This window comes from Microtus ochrogaster, unplaced genomic scaffold (genome assembly GCF_000317375.1).
Source record: "Microtus ochrogaster isolate Prairie Vole_2 unplaced genomic scaffold, MicOch1.0 UNK5, whole genome shotgun sequence".
Taxonomy (NCBI): Eukaryota; Metazoa; Chordata; class Mammalia; order Rodentia; family Cricetidae; genus Microtus; species Microtus ochrogaster.
The window spans coordinates 2,948,221-2,957,477 of NW_004949103.1; the positions used below are offsets into that span (position 1 = coordinate 2,948,221).

General features: G+C 50.5%; 1 protein-coding gene across 8 annotated transcripts in view; it reads left to right on the top strand.

Annotated features, from left to right (window-relative positions):
- Nucleotides 1-9,257, top strand: part of Jakmip1 (janus kinase and microtubule interacting protein 1) — a 121,583-nt gene that overhangs the window by 7,613 nt on the left and 104,713 nt on the right. Inside the window, exon 1 of one of the 8 annotated variants that reach the window (XM_026788644.1) lies at nucleotides 558-703. The exons of the other annotated variants lie outside the window; for them this stretch is intronic. The gene's annotated coding sequence lies outside the window, so the exon portion shown is untranslated. Of the gene's footprint in view, nucleotides 1-557; nucleotides 704-9,257 lie in introns of those variants that run through there. 8 annotated transcript variants of the gene reach the window in all.

Here is a 9,257-nt window from a genome sequence, read left to right on the forward strand (position 1 = left end):
TCAGATTGGCCTGTGGGCCTGTCTTTGGAGCACTGTCTTGAGGGATTGCCTCCATCAGATTGGCCTGTGGGCCTGTCTTTGGAGCACTGTCTTGACTGCTGTGATGTGAGAAGGACCGGCCCACCGGGGTGATGCCACCCTGGGTAGGTGGTCCTGGGTTGTATATAAGCAGACTAAGCAAGCCGTGGGGGAGCAAGGCAGTAAGTAAGCAGCATCCCTCCATGGCCTTTACTTCTGTTCCTGCCTTGAGTTCCTGCCCTGGCTTCCCTGAATGAAAGACTGTAAGCTGTGAGATGAAAGAAACCCTGTCCTCCCCAGCTTCAAGCTGTTTCTGGTCAGTGCTTTTTGGTCACAGCGACAGAAAGCAAAATAGAATACTGGGTTTCCATGCTTTGGACACAAGGATGGGACAAGACAGGGAAGGCCTTGTCTGGCACTGTGCACTGGACAGAAGCAGTAAGGTTGTGCCTGGGACAGCACATCCAGGCAGCCATTGGGCCATTCTGTGCTGTTTAGTGTGGCCTGAGGTGTCCTCTTCCCCTCTCCAGGGCCTGGCTATGTCCTCAGGACCCTCCAGCTCCCTGATGACTCCAAACTAACCATGGCAACCTGGGACTGGGCACTGGCCCTAGCTTGGCTGAAGGACCACTTTGAAGAATGAAAGAAGTTCTGTGTGCACCAGTGGGGCCTGGGCTTTCTGGCGGTAATGTGCTTGTGTATTCCAGGTCAGAGGGATGTGCTGGCTCGGCTCTCTGGCCTCTCGCTTCTCCCTTGCAGTGTTTTGGGTTTGGAGCCCTTGGTACTTTCCCTGGGGATGGAAGGAATGGGATGTGTTATAGGATGGGTGTCCTGCTTCCCGGGAGGGCTGAGGCATAAAAGTCAGGTGAGTGGTGACAGATGACGTGGCTCCTTCTGCTCCTGTGTTCCTTTTGATCCTGTTCTGGACACTGGCACTGTACCTGTGCAGTCCATCACAGGACACTGTTTAAGGAAGTCACAGTCTGCATCTTCCATTGTGGTGATCCCCATTTTTTCCTCTTCTCCCCGACTCCCCTGCAAAGTGTAATTTGACAGTGTTTAGTGCATGTAGAGTGTAGTACATGCAGTACATGCATTATTTAGTGCATGCGTTATTTAGTACACCCAGAGTGCAGCCATCCTTGCCTAGTTAAGACCGTTTTCACCCCTCTCTTGGAAACCTCCATGCCTGTTTACTGTTAACGCCCCACTGCCTACTCCTCCTGGCCTCTAACCTCTGCATTGCCTTCAGCCTCTGTGTTTCGGAAGATTCATATAAATAGGAGCATGCCACACCCTCCTTTCTGTGACCCCCTTCTTTTGTTGAACTTGTTTGCCCACATGTGGCAGGTGTCAGTGCTTTGTTCTTTTGGGGGGGTGGCTGGACACTATTTCAATGTGAGTGTCCACTACTCATTGATGGGCATTCTTGTCCTTTTCACCCTTGTTGTTGTGAGCGGTGGTCAAGATTGCATACAGTGTGACAACGTTCTTCTGCATTGCATCATCAGTTCAAGCACACGTCAAACAGTGGTGATGGGTCGTCCGTGCCCAGCACTGTGCCGTGAGCATCCAGCTAGGAGAATGTTTAATTGGTTCCTCATTGCCCCAGCTAGAGCATGGAAATACTTTGAAACTGGAGAGAGGAGGTGGGAGCTGGGGGAATGGCCGAGGGTGGCAGTTGGCACGGTGCAGGAAACCCTAGCCACCTCTCTGTCAGTTTCTGGAACACGACGTTCTCTTGCTGAGAGGAGCATTTCTGGTTGCTATTTGCTCTTGGGAAGGCTATCCTCTGCCTTGGCCCCAGCTGGTTGCTTGGCTTCTTTCCCATCTTAAACTGCTGTGGCAGGTAGAGACTCCATTTTCCCTTCGCCTTTGGTACCATCCCTTCTGAGAGTCAGCATGGTCTGAAATGACTTTGGTTTCCTTCTTTTTCTTCATTCCATACCCCCTGCCCCACCCACACTGGAATAAAACATCATGCCGGCAGAAACTCAATTCCCAAGTTTTCTTGACTCTCAGAGCCAGGCATCCGGGTGGTGTCCATGTGCACTAGACACATGTTGCTGTTGTGTGGAGGTGGAGTGACTTAATTTCCCCATGCTGCCTTGCTGGCGCTGGGCTCAAGGGCACATGACTTAATTTTGGGGGGTACTACTTCCTCCGTGAAATCTAAAGGATGTCTCTGCTTCTTCTGTGGCTGCTGTGGCTAATGCATGACAGCCCAGCATAAGGTTGCTGGTGTCCCTGCTGGAGGTGTAGAAGTCGCGGTCATCAGACTGAGTGAGTCCCCTCAGACTTAGGAGCTCAGGTGCTTGTGCTGGGGATGGCAGGGGACCTCCTGAACTGAGCTGCTGTGTTATTGCAGCCACTCCACGGCGTGGCTTCTGAGCACCGAGACAAGGCTTTAGCAGGCACAAAGACAGACTTTCTATTATGAACAAACCCAGGGGCAAACGTGGGGAGATGGGCCTGCTTTGGATGGTTTGAACTGGATGAAAAGCACATGTTAATATCACCTGTTGCTTTTTCAAGTTGTACGACGCCCCACTGGAATATTTAAAGTGATAGACTGGCAGGGGAGGTTCAGGGGCCGAAGACTGTCTGCCTCCCTGTGGGCACGAGGCCTGGGGCTTGCTCTAACACTGCACAGCTGAAGCGGTAGCGTCCCTTTGGGGCACTGCCTGTAGTGCTGGGTGTAGGCTGCAGCTCCCTGAGCTAGGTGCTGATGGAGCAAGGTGTTCACACTTCTGGGCTTCCCACCTCTGCTCTGCTTTCTGTGACCTGTGTGACCTTGGGCGAGGGAAGTTTGTGGCTCTTTGGTTTCCTCCTCTGTGAACAAGAAGCTCAGCCTGGTGATGAACAGGGACAAAGAACCTTTGTTCATAGCAGGCCTTCTGTGTCTTGTTAGGGTCTGGGCCCCCAGATCTAGAGACCCTGGAGCTGAGCTTGTGGGGGAGGAGTGAGACCTGGAGCACACAGTAAAATTCCAAGCCCAGTAAGACACCAGCCCAGATGGACTTTCTGAAGGCTGCAAGCAGGAAGCGCTGATGTCCCATCTGCAAGGCTTTCTGCTTAGTGCCTCTTGGCTTTGTGCTCAGGGGTGGGTGTGGGGGGCTCACAGTTGCTTATCAATAACTAACCTGAAGCCAAGGTAGTCACTGTGATGTGTCTGGAGAGTGTTGGGACAGCGTCTGCTAATGGCACTAGCTTCTCTTAGCCTGCAGTATTTTACCCTTGGAACTTAAACTTTCTCCTCGTACCTCTCCAGTGGTGTGGGTGTGGCCAGAACAGGGGTCCCTAATCTGCCACTTTCTGCCAGGCCAGCTAGGGGACTGTGTGTTGAGTGAAACCACAAGGGAACCAAGCCTCTTCTTGGGATCTGGGAGCTCTGGGTACCACAGAGTGCACAGTCTGCATGGAAAGGGACCAGGAGGGGCATACTGAGTAAACTTTGCACACTGCCTGAAAATGTCTGGCAGGGATCAAGGCGGAAGCAGGTTGGACTCACACATAAGCAAATGATCTGTGGAACTGAGGGTCCCAGGTTCACATGAATGCGTGCGTGCTTGTGTGCATGTGTGTGTGTGCATGTGTGTGTGTACATGTGTGTGTGCATGCATGCGTGCGTGTGTGCATGTGTGTGCGTGCATGTGTGTGTGTGCATGTGTGTGCATGTCTTGTGAGTTTCAGATGCTTCTTGAGACTTGTAAGTTTTATTTACTTCCTGAGGAATTAAAAAAATATTTTATTGTGTTTGAATGAGTATGTTTTTCCTGCATGTGTACTATGCATGCCTGGTGCTTGGGGAGGTCAGAAGAGGACATCAGGTTCCCAAGAACTGGAGTTACAGTTGACTGTAAGCCACAAACATGTGTGGGTTCTGGGAAACACACTTGGATCTTCTGCAAGAGCCACAAGTACTTTTAGCTACTGAGCCTTCTTGCTAGCCTCAATGTCCTGAGTCCTATCAGCCCTCTCCTTCCATGAGGGAATGTTTCTGGGTTATTGTAGACAGAGTGAATGAATGAAAATTCGGGGCTGTCCCTGGAGCATCCTCAGGGCAGGGAATGGACTTGCTTTGGTCAGCTGCCCTATCTACCTGCTGTTCTCTCTACCTGCAGGCTCTCTTTGTTTGCCTTTCCCACCCATCCAATGAGCACACCTCCATCTGCAGTTCAGCTCGGAAGCAAGAACCCACGAAAGTCTACGGGGTGCCATGAAAAGACAAACTTGCCCTGATAGCATCACGCCCCTTCCCCTGGAAAGGTCAAGTACATCTCCAGGATCCCTGCCACTGCAGGCATCCTCTGTCACTGCCCCCAGACAAAAAGTGTTGAAGCCAGTGACTTTCGTACCTCCCTGTAAGGATGCTCCAAGGAGGAAAATGCTGTCCTATCACAGGGGGATCCTAGAGTCTGATGCAAGCAGAGCACTCAGTAGGTCTACAGACTTTGTTTCTGGCTTCTTGGCCTCAATTTGCCATGATGTCAGTATGGATTGGGCTCACACATGAACTGAAATGCGTGGGTTTGATTTCCTTGGACCCATCTGCCCTTGGTAAGGTCACTGTGTGCCCTGAGCAGCCATCTCCAGTGATAGCTGTCTGAGTCCTAGACACCACAGTGGTGCACCCCACAATGTCAGACAGTCTGAGAATAACAGCTAGGGCATATGGGTAAAACTCCTCCCTCTGCTCTTTTAATGGGGCAGGGGCAGGAAGTGTTTGAAAAAAGTGTTCTTCCAACTTTATATTCTTGGAAGTCCACATTGTATTTTCTTTCTCTCCAGTGCGCTTTAGGACACCCCTTAGAAGGCAAGCTCTGTGTTGTTGGCAGGGATGCCTGCTGGGCCAGGGAGTCAGGTGATTGGGTGATCAAGCATTAACCAGTCTTTGATTGGATTTCTCCAGTGAGGTTTTGAGCCTGTCAGGCCCAGGATGGCGGCAGCTTCTTTCTTCCAACTAACAAAGTGAAAGAGCAGTGAGCCCCACTTTGTGTCTGGCCTCTTTACTACCTTGGTTACCATGGGAGTTTCAGTGAAATACATCATGCTTGGAAGCATCATGGTGGCTCAGCACGAGCCCGGTTCCTGGGACCCCTGCATGTTTCTGTAAGTTCTGCTAAAACTGAGCACAAGATGCTTGTAGAGATCAGAAATGGGGGTCCTCCAGAAGACAGGGAAAGGTGCAGAATTGCTTGTAGAAATGCTTGTAGGAGATCAGAAATGGGGGTCCTCCAGAAAACAGGGAAGGGTGCAGAATTGCCCATCTCATGGTATATGTTGTCAGTTTGAGATGTCATGCATCCCAAGCTGCTGGGTTGCAGCTGTCTTTCAGTTTTTGCTGGTGAATGGTGAGGAGGACTTTGGAGGACTGTGAGGTCGAATGGTGGTGTCACCTGGGCATTTGAGGCAGGCTGAGAGCGTGGGGTGCTGTCTAACCTGTTTACTTCAGAAGGCACGTGAAGAACCTCTGCTCCCTGGAGCTTCCTTTGGCACCCATGCCGATCTCCTTGAGAGCAAGGCGTAACTTTTGAAAATTCCAGCCTCAGCCGCTTCACCTCAGTCTGAAGCCTTGGGCTGCCATCATACTTCATGAAGGAGATACCGAAAACATAATGACCTCACCCTGCCTTCTGGTGAGGACATCACCTTGAGTACCTCGGATGCCCCAGCCACGGAGGCTGGCAGCAGACATTTTAAAATGCACCTGGTGTCCTATGGCTGTTCGATGAAGGGTCGATGTGCTCCCATTTAATGGCACCAGATAAAGGGAAACATGATGGATTTGAAAATGAGCCACTTAAGAAGCTTAAAATTGCCTATCTACATTAAACAGAAATAGCTTTTTGAAATCCCTGCTCCTGAGTTCTATGTCGAGTGTATACCGGCTTCATTTAATGCCAACGAAAGCAATAAAGAGGGAACAGAGGATCACAAGTGACACAAGACGGAAAGCGGTGGGCGAGAGGTAGTCAAGTCAGTTTCCCTGAGGGACATAGGATGCGAGAGTCTGCCCATGACCCAGTTGATGGTCTCAAACCCATGTACATACAGACAGCACTGAATAGATTCGGTGGCTTTAATTAAAACAGAGCCCATCAATTTGCGAGGGAAACATGGTTGGTGGGGGGGGATGGGAGTTTTAGTGGAGTAAGCGGGCATAAATTTGATAAAAATTCTATACATATTTGAAATTATCAAACAATAATAATGGAGAAAAAAATCAAAATGGCAGAGGCAAACCCAGTCACACCAATAACACCATTAAACAGGAGTGTGTTAATCAATGCAATCAGAGGATGGATGTTGAACATCGGAGTGGATAAAGCATCTGATTCAACTATATGCTACCTTAGTCTACCTGGTCTACTGTAACAAAATACTTTAGGCTGGGAGCTTATAATATTTATAATCTCTTATAAATAAGAGATTTCTTTCATACATATGGAGGTCGGATGTCCAACTCAGGATACCCAAATATTCAGTGTCCGGTGAGGGTCCGCTTCCTCATGGTTAGCAGGCTCCCTGATGGGGCCTCATGTTTCAGGGAAGGCTGCCTGGCCTTGGATCTGAACCCATCTATGAGGGCAGAATGTCACCTGTTGCTTCCCCTTCCCACCTCTAGCAGGTGAATTCTGGGGACATAAACCCCACAACATTGCCCTGGTGAGACACACTTTAGATCCATGTAGAAGTTAACCCGATTCGGGAAATAACCAAACTAGCTTAAAGATAAACAATTATATTTTTATTTATTATAAGGGAAAAAACTCACAAAACAGGAACGAGAGGTCCAAGCTCAGCTGTGCGGTCAGGGAACCCAGAGAGAGAGCATCTGGGGCATGCACCTGTTTTTTCTCCGGGCTCCAGTAAGCCACACCATAACTTGGTCCCACCTCTTAAAGACAGTTGGTTAACCAAGCTTCCCCATCAGATCCAGAGCTATAAACAGACATGGAAAGATGGGAATAGGAACCCTGAAAAGCTAGTGTAGCTGCACAGACGTCCAAAAAAAAATAGACTTTAAAATAAAACAATTATTAGAGATGAAGAACAATATTTTATAAGGATAAAAAAGGGTCAGTGCTACAGGACTATGGAGGAGGTATAATCATGCCCGCACTTAACAACACAGCCCCAAAACCCACGAGTAAAACCTGCAAGGGAAGGGAAGTGTTCAGGAATGATATGCACATGCTTCGCTTCCTGGCACACTTCATGGTGCTGAGGATGAGACCCTGGCCCTGAAACACACCAGCTCCTCCTACACGTCCCCTGTACCCAACAGCTGCTCCCCACTTCACCCCTCTTCTTTTTCTTGTAGCCCCTGCTGCCTGCATCCATCAGGCACATGGGTGTGGGGCTGTCTACTACAGCATGGACAACCTACCAGGGACCACACCCCTGAACAATGACTCTCCCTTCCCCAGCAGCCATTGGCTACCAATAGCTCCTCAGTCTGAGGGCGGGGCCTCAAGCGCGGCTCACCGTTCATACTGATATTGACTGGCTTGCTCTGGTGCAGGCAATCAGAGCTGCTGTGAGTTTGAGGGTACTTTCTCCTGTTGCCCCACCCCCAACTCTCCAGCAACTTTTGGTCCCCTGAGGCCGGGTTGGGGGTGCTGCAGCTACCCCTTTAGGGCTGAGCACTCAAGGTCTTAGCTTATTCTCTAGCTGCCCGTGAGTCCTTCATTAGCTGTGCTTGCTGAAAGAAGGTTCTCTGATGAGGGCTGAGAGCAACACTCTTGCTAATGGACTGGACAACTGGATGGAAGTTGACAAGGACCGGGGAAAGCCAAACAGTGCTGTAACAGGCCCTTGTATATGTCGGCGGAGGACGCAGAGTTCTTCCTCAGGTGCCATCCAAGGCCCCGCTTTTCCTTCTGTTTTGCAACCCCCCAATTCTTCCTACCCCCTCCTCCCTGGCTGTTACATTCTGGCTTGCTATGGCAAGTTTCCAAGCCTTTCTTCTGCCCCTTCGTAACTGTTGCCCTCTCCCTTCTAGCTCTGCCTGCTGGTCTTGTTCATAACCAACCCCAGGACATTTTTTTCCTGCCCCCAATGCTGATACACCACCTCCTGCTGCCCCCAATGCTGATACACCACCTCCTGCTGCCCCCAATGCTGATACACCACCTCCTGCTGCCCCCAATGCTGATACACCACCTCCTGCTGCTCCCAATGCTGATACCACCTGCCTCCCACCACACTCCATCCTTCCTTGGGACTTGGGTTCCTCACCAGTCCACTTCATCCCTTTTGTGGCCCCCTCACCAGGCTCTACCTGACCCTGGTGGATGCTTGACTCTGTTTGTCTATCTCTCTATCACTGATGGGAGTGCTCTGTGGGCGGGGCTGCACCTCTCTGCTTCTGCTCCCTCTTAACTGCACAGGACTGGAAAGTGGCCTCCTGCACTGAGGTAATGCCGTGTTTATTGTAGTCTAGACATATCATCAGCGAAGCTTTACTAGAAGCATTGATCCTGGCCTGGGTAGGGGTATGGGGCACGGACCGGAAGAAGCCCTCTAAAGAGGCTGTGCAGTAAATAGAGGAGGGTTTCTGGGATGTGGGTCCTAGTTGGCAGTGGCAACAGTAGCTCCAGGAAGTATCTCATGACTTCACATCCTCTGGCCACCTGCATTTGGCCCAGCAGCCAGTCTCTTGATTTCTCTGGGAGCTTCTGACAGCCCCTCCAGCTGCAGACCAGGACAGAAGGGGTGTTTTTCCTAAAGCAGTTGATGGCTTGGCTGCTCCTCTGCACGTGGGAATTGCTGTCCTCCCCTGCTGACTCTGAAGGTAGCCTGGGGACCTTAACTGTGTGCATGGTGCAGGGTCCTTCCTGGACATATGTACACTGCCTTCGAACTGGTGCCCAAGGGACTGTACCTGACTTCTAGTACCTTCTAGCAGAAGGGAGAAGTCCTGGTTCATGCACTGTGCTCTCACAGGATGGGTGTGACCTCACCCCTAGGAAAGGAGGGGAGGCTGGGGGGTGAAAGCAAGCTATGGGCCAGGGTCTAGGGAGGAGACCCCAGGGGACCTGGATTTGATTTGCCCACACCCTCCTGGTGATGTTTTCAGGTCTGTTTGTCAAGAGTACCTGGCTGGTTTCCATCCATTAAGAAGGGACAGTAAGTAGTCTCTGAGTAGTGTGATGTTCATACCCCTCACTGGCCCATTTCCTTATCCTCAGAATAAAGTGTTTAAACATGATTTTTTAATCATCTTTTTTTTT